The sequence below is a fragment of the Camellia sinensis genome, chromosome 10 (genome assembly GCF_055761805.1).
Source record: "Camellia sinensis isolate YWXY chromosome 10, ASM5576180v1, whole genome shotgun sequence".
Taxonomy (NCBI): Eukaryota; Viridiplantae; Streptophyta; class Magnoliopsida; order Ericales; family Theaceae; genus Camellia; species Camellia sinensis.
This window is the reverse complement of record NC_138970.1, coordinates 8,038,715-8,054,728: the sequence shown is the minus strand read 5'-3', so window position 1 is coordinate 8,054,728 and position 16,014 is coordinate 8,038,715.

The window sequence follows — 16,014 nt, the reverse complement described above, 5'->3', positions numbered from 1 at the left end:
CGCTCCCTTCTACAATCATAGGGTGCCCCTTGGGGCCCTCCCTAAGTTACAAACCCATACCTTATAAGCCCACATAAATTTGCCCACCAAACCAATATGAGACAAGTTTTAACTCAAACCTTAATAGAAATTCTACAAAAATACCATTTCCTTATAACTCACTTTGGTTTCAATTTCCCATTCACTCGTTAATGGTTTTGAGCAACTAAATATACTATGTGAATCACAACGTGACATTGAATGTGTTACCACGTAGACCTGCCAACTTTGGCGTATGGGTCCCATCTAAAAACTAGACCAAAGTTGAGAAAAAATTCTATTTTTTTCCAAAACCATTTCTAACAAATGCATGAATGTAGACTTCACAAGGAGATTAACATGAAGGTAACTCACCAATTCTCTTTATAAATTTATTACACATCATCACGTTAAATAACAATATCAAAATACAAATTGATATTGATGATAAAGGATACATTCCGATATTTTTAAATTTATATAAAAAAAATAAAAAATAAAACTTGCATAGTAATATGAATCATATATTGGACAAAATTAAGTAATATACTGAACACATCTTAGGTGGTGAATTGTGGTTTGGTAAACTCCTTTCTTTTTGCTTCATTGCATGCATGTTGATGTATCCTAGTAGGAATGGCAACGGGGTGGGGTGGGGCGGGGCCGGGGATCACACTCCCCGTCCCCGATCCCCGATGGTCGAATTTTTCCCGGCCCCGGCCCCGATCCCCGACGGGGATCCTATCACTGCCCCCACCCCCGCCCCCAACGGGGATCGGGTTTTCCCGACCCCGAGCATTCCCCGGCTAAAAAAAAAAAAAAAATTCAGATGCCTCACACACACAGATCTGAACAAAATTATCATCTAAAAATTTCAGAGGTAACAAAAATTTCAGATGCCTCACACACAACTCAACAACAACATCATCTAAAAACAGATCTGAAACAAAATTATTAATGGTCTGAAACATATTTGAACTTAAAAAAAAAATACTATGTTTTATCATCATCAACAAATACAGATTTAAACTTAAAAAAAAAAATTAATCACATATCAGATCACTCACACACAGATCAGATCACACACATATATATTGTCATCCCCACACACAGATCAGATCACACACACACACACACAGAGACAGATCTAACATAGACAGATCTGTGCGACGTCGTCGGTGGGTTCAGTGGTGGTGACAGAGATTGAGATCGAGATTGGCTGGCGGTGGCTGTGGGTTCGGTGGTGGTGGCAGAGAGACAGACGTTGTGCGGCGGTGGTGGTGATGTTGCCGTCGGTGAGAGAGAGGGGGAGTCGGGACCAGCGGTGGTGCTGACGTTGCTGTCGGTGACCGCGAGAGAGAGAGTTGACAGCGAGATGAACGAGAGAGTGGGAGAGAGTTGAAATGAGAGTGAGAGAGAGAGAGATATATCTTAGTTACAGAGCGAGTGTGAGAGCAACATAACAGGAATTGATATATAAATAATAAATCTAATGCATTGGTTTGGTTTACAATAAATATAATATATACGGTTTGGTTTATTATTATTATTATATATATATATATATATAAATATAAGGGGTATAAAAGTAATTTCACTTCGGGGATGGGGCCGGGGACGGGGCCGGGGATCGGGCCGGGCCGGGGATCAAACACTGATCACCGTCCCTGGCCCGTGACAGATCGGGGATTGATTTTCAAATACCGTCACCTCCCCGTCGGGGGTATTTTTCGGAAAAAAACTGCTTAAATCGGGGTCGGGATCGGGGAGCCCCGTCGGGCCGGTTTCAAATTGCCATCCCTATATCCTAATAATTTATCAGATTCATTTTTTTTAAGAAACTTATTTACCAAATATAAGTAGATTTATACTGTTTTTCAAACTCAAGTTATTTCACAAAGTTAGTGTTTCAAAGTTTGATTTCAATTATTTTTTACAATAAATTAATTAAAATTGTGTTTTCGAAAGAAAATATTTATTTTTTCAGAATCTTTGTACATTGTTTTTCGTTTGAATAATATGGTGGTGGAGGGGCTCACTGATTGAGTGATTAAAATATGAATTATTGTTTGATTTTTAGTTTTTAATTTATATTTTTTTATTTTTGGTTAATTTTTTAGATGTATCTAATTTAAATGTACTTAAAAAAAATATTTGTGAAGAAATTTTTTAAAAAATCAATAAATACAAAAAAAAATGTAATGAATTTTTGTATTTTTTAGCATTTAGTGAATTTTTTTAAAGATTTTTTATAATAATTTTATCCTGTTTAATTGTATTTAGATTAAGTGGGTCTAAAAAATAAAAATATTAGTTAAATTATTTAACAATTTTACTTAAAAATTAAAAGAAATACAAACTCAAAACTCAAAAATTATTTTCGAAAACTCCAAAACCAAACAAAATGGAGATTATGTATTTGAATACGAGGGTATACACTCTGTTCAATAAACACCGAAGGTTAGAAGTATTCGACACATACCTGACATCCACACACCACCACCTCAGTAATCCTTGGATAATTTGTTTTGCTCCATTGCATTCATGCTTATAAAAATATTCTCAAATTTTCTATATTAACTCTTGTTTATAATATTCCTACAGTTGGGTGATTGGGTTCTTTGTAAAATTTACTACAATCATAGACATAAACCACATCAAGATGGTGATCATCATCAAGAACAGCAAGGTGGTGAAGTAATTCGCTACGAACAACAACATCAAGATGGTGATCATCATCATCAACAGCAAGGTGGTGAAGTAATTCGCAACGAAGGGTTGGCAAATGCTAAACAAGATCATCAACAGGGGCCGCCTTTTCCATTTTCTGGAAAAATGTATGACGACAACAATCATAATCATCAACAGCAAGGTGGTGAAGTGATTCGTAGCGAAGGGTTGGCAAATGCTGAACAAGATCATCAACAATGGCCGCCACTTCGATCTTGTGGAATAATGTACAACAACAACATTTATGATTAACATGGCATGCCAAGTTCTTCTGACTGTGCATTTGGTTTTGATGGTGCTCATCATGACAATTATTTTGACTATCTTGATGAATTGCCATCGTTGGATTCCATTCTTAATCCTGACTGGTTGGACAAACCTTGATCTTGATCTCTTTTGCGGTGATGTTCCTTTGAATTTCTAGGCAAATTGTACAGAAAAAATTAATCCTTGTTCCCAAAAGCAAAAAAAAAAGTGTTGTGACTTCATGGTTCCTCCTCTCTTCTTTTTTCAGGAGTTTTGTTTGTTTGTTTTATTTTTATTTTTTTTTGTTTTTTTTTTGTTTTGTAGTGACAGCAAGGTTTTGAAAAGCGGTTGCGGTCGCCGTAACGGTGGCGGTGACGCGGTTGCGGTTGCGGGGTGTAAAGGCCGTAGTGTAACGGTTGCGGTAACCGGAACCGTGAATTTTTTTATTTTTTGCACAATTTGAAAAAAACTTACCGATACGCATATTTTTTTTTCCATGATCATATTTATTGGGTTAAAAATAAATATTAATCAATTTTTGTAAATTTTTAAGTATGATGCAATATATTTCATTTTTTTAAATCACTATAAACTGAGTTTTTTACATTTTATTTTAATAATTAATGACTTTATATTATATAAAAAATCAATCACTAACTATTATATATAAGATAAATAATGACAAAAGTAAGAGAATAAATAAGAGCCTATATATATATATATATATATATATATACATATTTTAACCAAACCAAATAGATAATGACCACACTTATTATTATTATTATTATTATTATTATTATTATTATTATTATTATTTTCAAACAATATGTAGATAGACACACAAACAAAATGGTTTACTGATAGCAGCTGAATAGAATTGCATAGATCTTACAGTTTCAACAAATCAATAACATGTTCTTCATCTTCCCTCTTCTCTCTCTATCTCTTGCTCTTCCATTTTCTCTCTTTATCTTCTCTCTATCCCTCTTTCCCCATTTTCAGCCTTTTTTTGTGTGTTTTTTCGGAAGAAACAGTTTGGAACCGTTACGTAGCGCTGCGTAACAGGCTGTTACGGCACCGTTACGACCGCTACGGCAGCCGCTACAGCCAACACACCTGTGAATCTCAATCACACTGCAAAAGCGGCCGTAACGGGTGGCGGTTAACTCCAAAACCGTTACGTAACGGTTGCGACCGCTTTTTAAAACCTTGAGTGACAGTTTGGTATATCTTGACAATTCAAAGTTTTTTCACCCTTCTAGGGTTGAGGACAAGTTGTTTTTTCACCCTTCTCGGCCTTGTTTCTATTTTTCTATCATTCCCCAACTTTGGGTATTTTTTTATTTTATTTTATTTTTTTACAGAATGATGCAACCAAATCATATACATATATATATATATATATATATATTTTTAAAACAAAATATCTATTCAATACATAGTTGAGTAATGCAATACAATAAAATAAAATAAAATAAATTTTCATACGGAATGATGCGAACTTTTACTTTAAGACAAAATAAGCATGAGGATTACTCTTTAGCTCTGTTTGAACTTTGGATTTGTGAAAAGAAGATAAAAGTGAATGTAATAGATTTTATATTATTTTTGTCATTTTTCATTTTATGTATCTTTTTTTTTTTCTACATATTAATATTTTCTGAAAGCAATTTTTGAAAACGATTTGCCCAATAATTTTTTATGTATTTTTAGAAAATTTTAAATAAAAAAACAAAAGGCAATAACTCCACAAAACTCCTTGAATTCCTTATTCAGATAGTCCAAGCTTTAACTATTGCAACCAACAATTGTAACTGAGCCATCTAATGGGCTAAACTCAACCACTAGTGACAAACTAAAAGCCCAACTCCAACCACACAGCCAAGGCCTTCTATTTGATTTCCTGGATCTAATGCAACCCTTCATATACTACAGGCCCACGGGCCATTACACTCTATTAACTGTTCTATACCAACTTATTTTGTGGTATTTTAGGCATTTAGTTACACATTCAATCCTAAAGTAGATTTGGAAGAACTACAAATATATATATATATATATATATGACAAGAATCCAGATAAAAATTAAGTATATGATGCAAATTCAAATTTGGTGTAATACGGGTCACAATCATAATAAATATAGTCTGCATTTCAATTTATAGAGGAGTGAGACTCACTCCTAACTGAGGAATACTATGATCTATCAAGGGATCTACTCTGATAATTCGAATTGTTTATCTTATAGAGGCTTTTGATTAGTACATCATTCATGAAAGGCAAGTCCAACCGCACAGCCAAGGCCTTCTATTTGATTTCCTGGATCAAATCCAACCCTTCATAAATTACAGGCCCAACCAGGCCCATGGGCCATTGTACCTCTATTAACTGTTCTATACCAACTTCTTCACTATTTTGTGGTATTTTAGGCATTTAGTTACACATTCAATCCTAAAGTAGATTCAGAAAAACTACGAATATTTATATATATGTGAGTATTAGACAAGAATCCAAATAAACATAAACTATATGATGCAAATTTAAATTTGGAGTAATGCAGGCACAATCATAATGAATATAGTTTACACATTTCAATTTATGGAGTGGGGCTCTCTCCTAATTGAGGAATACAATGGTCCATCCAAGGACCCATCAACTTTGATAATTCAAACCGTTTATCTTACAGAGCCTTTCGATTAGATCATCCATAAGAAATATTAAATTGATCGGGCAATAGTAGCCACATGATAAAATCACATTTTTTTTTCAATAAATGATTGATTTATTCTCGAAATCGTATTTGTTTTTAATTTTTTTGAAAACAAATATGATCCAATTATGTGATTACAAACTATTCCATCTTATTTTATTTTTTACATAGATAATCTTACTGAAAGACTCTACAAATGAACGGTATAAAAAAGTGGGTCATGTAGTAGCCCACTAAGCCCCTTTATGCTGTGTTTGGTTGGGATTTTTGGGGTGGGATTTGGAAAAGGAATGAGAAATGTAATCCTATTTATGTTTGGTTATAATAAAAAATATATGGGAAAAGAAAGGGGGTGAGAAATAAATAAAGAAATAGGAGACCTTTTAGGACATCAATTCTATTTTATAACCAACACAACCAAACATAGTTGGGATTTGGAATTCTATTAATTCTTTCTCCTTTTCCTTTCATTTCCATTTCCCTTTCCATTTCCCTTCCCAAATCCTCCAACCAAACACAGCGTTAGGATTCCCGCTCCTTTTATGGACGAGACTATTTTTTTTCCTTCTTGCTGAATGTAGATAAGATCAAAAGAACAGTTTGAAAGAATCAAAACTGATGAGATACATTCAACAGAAAGGTAAATAGCACCTAGAGAGAGAGAGAGAGATAGAGAGAGGAGGGAGGGGACCCTTGGATGCATGAGAATATGAGATAGGTGAGACAATGCATGATACAAAGGTCATGATGCATGTCTGATAAAGAGAGAGCCCAATCTCAATCAATAGAGATTCAACAGTGAAATCCCCACATGCTTTTTTCTAAGTCCTCATTTGGAGATGACAATATCACAAGCCATGCACATGCTTGTTGGTGGATGGTGTGGAGTGGTGTCATGTCTTTTTTTGAAAAAAAGTTTAAAAAAAAAATAGAAAGTGAAAGGGGGCAAAGATGGGATTTGATATATCTTTGTTGTTCTCATAGTACAAGGGAGGATTGTATTGATGTGATCACAACATTTTTGTAAGAATTTGACAATTAAGGATCCACTAATCACCTGAACATTAGCAAATATATAGTGCAAAATATCTCACCATTTATTTATTACTTTAAAATCACATGGTTTTATAATTTTAAAATTACTTGACCCCCTTTGATAAATTTGTAAATATTCTGTTTGGTTACCAATAGGAGGAAGGAGAATATGACTATCCTTGAGATAAAGAAAAATTGTGTGAGATAATATATACTATCATATCCCATGTTTGGGGACCAAATTGAGACATCTCATTTCACATGGGAATGAATTATTTTCATTTGTGAAATATATGTCTTATCCAAACACGCTATCTTATCTTCAAATTATGCAAATAAATTTGAAATGTATTGGTAGCACAAATAACTAACTTAATCTCTCTCACGTGTCCTATAATTGTTAAGTAGAAAGCGAGGTAAATACATAACATAATTTGCTTATTTTTTAGCTGTTTTATTTTTATTTTTATATAATTGATTGAAAACAAAAACACACTAAATTGATGGAGAAAGTGTGACTTTAGTTATTTATTTTCTTGATATTCATCTGGAATTCCAACTTAGTTGAACAAATAATAATAAAAGAAGAAGAAGGAAAAAAGAGAATAAATAAAAGATTAAAAAAAGTAAGGACTTCCATGTTTGTATCCAAATTTTTCTACACACTACTCCCAAAAAAAGTCACTATGTTGAAAAATTATGCTAATGGTTCAAGCCCACTGTCCCTTCATCATTAGTAGCTAAGTAAATAAATGTATCATCATGTTAATTAAAATAAAAATAAAAAAGCAAGAAGAAAAAAAAAAAGTTGCTTTTTTATAACCTTCCTCTTGAGATATGAAAAATTAGCAATTCAAGTTGAATTTAAGTGTTGGTCCTTTCGTCTTTCTCTAGTTCTAAAAAATATGGTGACACCATTATTCACATCTAATTTTACTAAAACATAAAAATAAAAATAAAAATAAAAATAAAAATAATAATAATAATAATAATAATAATAATAATAATAATAATAATTTAAAATTTTTTAAAAAAATTAATTAAATAAAAATTAAAAATTAAAGAATAGATACAGCGGGTATAGGGCCCACTACTTAATGTGAGGGTCTTGACTTGCTTTATTTTAGTGTTTTCATTTGGTTTATTACTTATGATTCATTCATGTTAAAAGAATAATTATTAAATAATTAATCATATATTCCGATGATATAATAAAAAAAATGATATATAGTCACCCTATTATCCTCCCTAGCCTCATAAAATGGGCATATTTACAATAAAATAAAATGAAAATAAAAGAAGTATTTTAATAAGATGCTTCTAATAATACCACCCCATGACTGCAATTGATATTCCATAGCCTAGTAGTGTATCCTAGGCACCACTTTTGCCTAATCAAAGTGGACAAATGGTTACAGTAACCATAAAAAAAACATATGCCTAGTTTTAGTGAGATCCTAAGGGAACAACTTGCACTGGCATTTCAAGTTCACAAACTGAGAAATTTATCTTGTCCAAGTCAATAATATATTGCCTCAATAGTCAAAAACAGCTATCATTAACTCAAACTAACTCCATTAATATGTTTTGAATCAGACAAAAAAATGTCAAAATTCACAACTAAAATTGAGTTTGAGTCATATTTTAGATTAAAATTTGAGAAACATGGAATCTCTCCCTCATAATCTTTCAATAGTATATTTGCAATCATAAGAACATAATCTGTCCAAACTGAAAATCAGTTCAAGCTCAGTCTAAAGTTTAGAGAAATTTGTTGAAGTAAGTTTGAATTGGCTTGTTTAGGCTGATGCCTGAGTTTATCTTAAAAAATTTCAACAAATCCCGGATTATCTAAATTTAACGTAAAAAAATTATTTTAGATTATGCAATTATTTGTCCTCATCCATGTATTGTACTCTTTAAACTAAAAATTGATTTATATGTATCACATAGAAGAATTTATTACATTATAGCCAATAGTGGGGAAATAATTTATATATATTAATAATGAATTTTATATTACTCGGATTGTACTAGTGGTCATTGACCAAATTTATTTGAGTTTATAAATTTTATCCCTTGTCCATACCAAATTTGAACTTATTTTGTCCAATTCCTAAAATTTTAGATGTTGGACTCAAATTTCTTGATTTGAGCAAGCTAAATTATAGCCTTTTAAGGACAATAAGCTAAGATCAAACGATTACTTTAATAGACGAAGTGCTCTTTTATTAGGCTAGATACTGAATTCAAGCCTTATCATTACACTATACAGCTTTCACTTCCCTTATTACTAAAAAGAAATCTAAAAATTTAAAGAGAAAAGGACAATGAGCTAGCTTTTATTTTTGGTGGCCTTGATACAATCATACAACTCATTCTCGTAATTGGGCTTTTGAGTTTCATGTCACTATAAATGAGAAATAATCAAGTGAAATGAAATCATACAAATCACTTAATCATGGTAATCAATGTGGTGCCATCATAGCATTGCACATAATGTGCATGGTTGTATTATATGTTCCACGTACGTTTCTTGTCAAGTCCTCAATTCTTGCCTAATTCTCGCCTCAATCAACGTTTATATTTAAGTTACTTTTTAATTAAAAATTATTGTAATTTAAAAAGCTAGCCACATAAAAGTATATAATAAAATGATAATGATGATTTGGTATGTAGTTTAATCTTGCATCTTGGGTTTTGGGAATTTTGTTTTCACATTCAACATCTCACTATTGTATGTTTTTTTTTTTTTTTACCCAACCCATGAGCTAAAAGGGGCAAAGAGCATCTATGATTATGTCTTTGGTCTTTTGAACTAAAGTCATTGTATGCTCTGTGAGCATCTAGTAATTAATGTCAAAATATTATTATTTGGTCATCTTGTTCCTATGGTGCAAAAATAGTATTTTTTTTTCTATTTCTCATAAAATATTAAATATAAATGCTATTTATGACTCCCACTATGAGAGAGAGAATTGAATTGTGACAAGGTTATAATTTGACATAAGTTTTGACAGATTATTAAAGTATACTTTTTTAAAGGTCTTGTTATAATTTAATTTTAACAGATGGCGTAGCATTTCACTAAAGTTGCTCTAATGGTATTTATAATGATTTTATCATTTTGACAATGTCAAATCCAGATTTTAGCATACTACATGGATTTTTTAATTTTTTATGTTCTATATTTTTTTAGTTCATCATAAAAGAGGCATGCCAAAGCCAAAAAAAACAATTGCCAATGTTTGGCAAATAATATAACAAAACCGCTTCAAGATCTTTTTAGTTAAAACTTTAGTCAAATTTCAACAATAACTAATGTTGAAACAAAATGTAGATGCAAGTTTTTTTCATTTTTTGAAGTACAACCCACTAAATTAGTCTATTAAAAATGCTCTTACTTGCAAATGAGAATGAGGAAACATTTTTGAAGAGGGAATGTGAGTATTTGAACTAAAGATATTGTTAATTTGTTAATAATAAGATGGTGAGTGGTGGTGGTGAGTCCCATGCCATATAAAAACATTGTCTGGTCCCACCTGTCTAAGGTGATGCCACACCCCCTTTTTCCATGGCTGCAGGTCCCACAACCCTTTTCTCCATTGCTTTTATAGGCCCCCACACCTTAATCTCCATACCTGAAATAATTGATGGAATGGAGGGAGGGGAGGAGGGTGGAATGAAATGGAATTGACATGAATTCATCAATAATTCACAAAGTAACAAAAGCACAGTTTCAAAAATAATTCTACTCCCTGTTTTCTGGGCTGGCTGCATTTGATTGCGCTCTAGGGAACTCTTTTTTTTTTTTTTTTTTTTTTTTTTTTCTCTTTTATTATTTTTATTGAAAATATTTCATCTTTAGAAATTTTCTCACAGTAAAAGAGCATGTAAGATTCATGTATGTGTTGTTCTTGTATGTACTGTTTGGTAATTGGGTTTATCAAAGAGGAAATTACAAATAAATAGAATTTTTTTTTTTTTTTTATTAAACAGATAAATGAACTTTGGGACAACTAATTACAAAAGATGGGTAATCAATTTCAATTATACTATGAGTGAAAAGTTTTAAAAAAAAATGTAAAAACATAACTCTTTTTTTTTTTTTTTTTAAATTAATCATTCCCTATTTGCCTTACAGGTGTTTATCATTAAGATGGACATGTACAAAATGCTTCACTATCTGTAATTTTTTATTGCCAAGATTATTTTTCTTTTCAATTTAAATTAATGGGAAGAATGATAACAAAGAGGGAACAGTTGAAGGACAAAGTGTGCTTTTTCAAAGTGAACTTTCAGAAAAATTAAGAATGAGAGTCTATTGAGTGACATGAGTGCTTCAATAAGATATGTGGATCAACCAATCACATAAAATGTTAGGTGCCAAAATCATCAACCCTGCCATTTGTTGCAATACCTATGGGCTGTGCCACCTCCTATGTAACAGCCCTGTTATTTTGAAATTGTCTTAGAAAAATATATCAAATGTATTTTTTTTCTTTTCATCTCTCAGTTCAAGAAATTGGCTTTTCCAATATGTGCTTATGCCCTATAATAACACATAGAATATGTTTCGTCTGTCCTTTGGTTGGAGGATGATGATTCCCTCTGGGTGCATCTAGGGGAGTTAAAACCCATGAAATTATATCACATGAGGATAAAATTGTGGAAACAATCTCTCTGTATATATGCAAGATAATTATATTTGATCTTTTTTAAATTTTATAATAACAAGAGTCTGATAAATTGAAATTATTTATTTATTTATTTTTCAAATCTTATAGTGATGAGAATTTTAAATTGTCCCTTTATAATGGCGAGAATTTTGTACAGCGAAATTATTCTTTTAAAGCAATTTTTTTAAAAAAAAGAAAAAGAAAAATGAAAATCACATTGGAAACTTGATTGGATGAAAGGGAAACACCTATTCTGATGATGGCTATCTAACAACTACTGAGCAATGGCTCATTGATCACTTTGAAGGCTCAATCATTTTCACGTAGTACCTATAAATACATGCTTGATCAAAATAATGTTAGCTACATTGTCCTTAGTTTTGAGATAATCTAGTAATTGTTTCATAATTGGTCTACCACTATCCCATTTCAAAGAGTTAGTTAGAGGGTTATTTCAACTGCTGAGTCTTACTTGGGCTACTTCATTCTATACAAAATTAAATTACATAAAATAATTAAAATTATACATGTCTATACACTAGAATTTATTTTTAATAAAATGAATAAGAACGAAAATTGTGTTGAAATGAAAATTGTAACTGTGAAGGTGTCAACCTTCTTTCCCCAGATTCTGTCCAACTCTCTTTCTCCCAAACTTTCTCTTTATAAAAAGAAGGCTGGAACAGGAAGTATGAAGTGAAGGCTGCGGAAGTGAAAGGCTGGCAGTAGGTATGATGAGTCAAGAAGGCTGGCAATAGGGTTTAGGGTTTCAAGTTGAAAAATGATGCAGACCATTAATTAGTGGTTGTATTAGGGATGTTTGTGTCTTAGTTTTTTTTTTTTTTTTGGCTTGCCACATCATTAGTGGTGATGTTAGTGGTAATGTTTTAGGGTAATGATACATCCCACTAAAAATGGTGCTCTAAAGCACCACTAATGAGTTGGCAAGCACTTTAACTAAAAAAAAAAAAAAAACACAAGACACAAGCAGTGGGTCCCGTCCACTGCCACATCACTAGTGGTGCTTTTAGAGCACCACTTTTAGTGGTCTCAAGCATTATTGAATGTTTTAATGGTCTGTATCATTATTGTTTTAAGTTAAGAAGGCTAGTAGTAAGGTTTAGATTAGCAGGCTGCTAGTAGGTATGATGAGTCAAATTAAATGGTAGGTTGGCAGTAGGATAATATGATTAGTCAAATTAAATGGTGGGCGGGAGTTTTTTTTCTTTTTTTAAATCAAAAAATTAAGAAATTAAGATTGAGATATTGGATCACTCACAAGATTTGTGGGTTAAAAATTCAATTTCCCTTATATAATATATAGATAAGAATATCAACAGTGGATCCCATTATACTGATACATCTATATATATTTTTTATATTTTTGCTATTATTAATTCAACTTAAGTTGTGTTCGTTGGGAGAATTAAGTCGTGGGATTGGACTATATATATATCCTCTTTAATTTCAAATATCCTATTTAATTATAAAAGTGGGTCTCTGGACTCTATATCACCCCATACTGGCCTAATGAGAAAGGGTTGAATAAAAAATAAGAGATTAAGGAAAGTCTGGATTAAGGAGTTAAAAGACCACAGTATCCTCAAACTGTAGCCACTACACCATTTAATCCATGTCTAGTTATTGCAAACAAACATTACATAAGATAAGTTCTCCTAATTTAAGGATATTCCAAATATGAGATATGAGATATGATGCATAATTCTAGGAAATTGATATTCTCAAAACTATTTGTCTCAGAACTAATTGTACTAGGTTTTATACTGGGAGACTTGGGTTTCGAGTCTTGGTATCCGACTTTGCCGATATGTGAGGTTAGTAAGTGATGGCATGTATCCCGAGTTTAAACTCCTAAACTGGTCCAAGAAAATCCTACATATGATCAGTTCTCGTTTATTAATAAAAATGTCCTTATGAGAGGGCAAGAGGATACAAGACATTGATACTGGTTGTTTGCTTGAAATGTTACTCTCCGGCCTATGTCAGTCCCCAACTTCAATAGAAAAAAATTGAAGTAGTTGTGTGCTTGAAAGTAGAATGAATGTCTCTCTCTCTGGGCCCAACCTAGTACATAGTTAGATCTCAAAAGCAAAGGGATCTAATTAATATTTGCTAATAATATATCTTTGCATTTAGTTCAAGTGTACCTATCTTTAGCATTTCTAGTTAATTTCATAAGAGATAGCTCAATTATTTATTTCATATTGGAAATTAGAACTATGACAAAGAAGTTGTGATAGTGAAGTGACTCTCATGTTAAACATCATTGTGGCATGATTGACATACACAACATGCCTATGTCAGTTTGTTGGGTATTCCTTTCACCTACCTTATTTATCACCATCAAGGTGCAACATTTGATCACATGTTAATTTTAAAAGGTTGTTTGGTAGGTTCAATAACAAGGAAATGTGTACAAATTTAATTATTATTTGGCTTTGCTATGTTATATCAGAAAATTATTTCAGTAATTTCAAAAGACCACTGTGATGTGCATGTGACGCTCTCAATTAATAAAGTCACACAAAATAAGATGAAAGATGTTGACTTCGTTTTCTACTAGCCAATTAAAGTACGTCAAGTTAACTCCACTCATTGATCTGAAAGTGTGATAACAAATTATGTGTAAGTCAGATAGTTCTAGTCACAAAACAATAAAGAGAAATAAAACAAACACATGGAATATAAACAAATACGCTATGTAGAATAAAGATTACAAATCTCTATACATTTCAATTCAATATTTCTTTATAATACGATCATACTCTCAAGTAACTCTAGACAAAAAATACAGTAAATACAAACCCCAACTTCGAGCATCAACTTAACGGTCTTGGCCCTCCACTTCCTAAAAGGCCCCTTATAGTTAATGATCTTTTTATTTCTAATTACTTTATCTAAAGGATATACATGGAGAGAACATGTACAACTTATCGAACAAATAGTAATATAGCATGATACAGGGGTTGCATTGCAAATTTGGAAAGCTCCTATTGGGAGATCAAACCCCAGAAGATGTATGAGAAAGAACACACACAAAAATGAGCAGTACCCACAAACTATTTCAATTTTTAACAACCTTGATTTGGTTATTTTAGCTGACACAAAGATTTTATCTAAAAAAAATGAGTGACATCTTGGCAATTTTTTTACTAGAATTGAAATAAGGAGATTGACATGTCCATTGAGAATGACACACCTCATGTTTACCATAATATATATACTATAACCCACTAGGAGGGAATCCTAGGTTTATGTTTGGATATATTTATTCTTCCTTACCAGCTTTGTTTGATTCTTAATTAATTGTATTACTATAACTCTCAAAACTGTGGCTAACCTCATAATTTTCATGAGATAAATTAATTTATATTTCATTTCACGTTTTTCCTTTTTGTTTTCAAAGATCTATTTAAATTTATGATTCAAATATAACCTTAAAGTTTTGCTAAGGACATACCAGATTTTATGAGTAACGATAATTAAATTTGAAAACTATAGGATATAACATTAATATAAAATATTAGAAACGAAAGTCATTAAACTGATACATTGATGACAAATTGGATGTTTTTAAGTATTAAAATTTAAATTTCAGAAAATAAATTTTGAAAAATGTACTTTTGAGCATCCAAGGATTACTTTTCTTTTCTTTTCTTTTCTTTTTTTCCCCACCAGAAAAGGCATACAAAAAGCTATGGGAGCCAGTGCATTTTCCTTAGCAAAATGATTTTGATTCTTGAGGTTGCAATTATTGTCTGTAGTCCAAAGTCTATGAGCCATTTCACAACATTTTTTTTTGGGGGGGGGGGGGGGGGGCGCTGAAAAGAGTACAAAGCACTTGTTTTTCTCTACAAAATTATAAGAAGTCAAATATAAAGTATGAATATGAGTCCCCCTAAAATATTTGTGCATATATTTGAAATAAAGTTTTGATTGCAAGTGCCTCAAAAATAAAATTTAAATTTAAAAGAAAAATACAAAAAAAAAAAAAAGTGAAAAACACGAAATACTTTTACCAAATTGAAAACACTTTTTAATTAAGTCAAAATACTTTCTAAGTTATTTACCTATATTTAAAACATTTTTCACTCTAACCCCAATACTAAACAATTAATGCTTAAAAACCACATTAGCATTTGCCCTTCAAAGTGTGCAAAAAGAAAAACGAAGATAAACATCACATGTGCAATATGAAAATTTGGAAAATTATTTAGTTCTCTCAGAGGAAGTTCATATGATATTTCAAATTAATAATTCTTGATTTAACTTACACAACTCATTACTTTTATATTAAAATTATAGAGATAATGTGAAAAATGTCAATTAATAAATGAAATTAAGCATTACTTCAATATTGTATTTGATCACTAAAATGAATGTGAAATAGAATGAATACTCATAAAATAATCATTACCTATTAAACAATTATTTCATATATAATATACGTTTTATTATTTTTTAGTCTGTTATTCTATTTTCACAAAATTAATTACAGCCTATTTTGACAATTAGGAAAAACGTTAATTTATTAATTTATTGACTTATTTTTGTCACATTAGCTCTTTATTT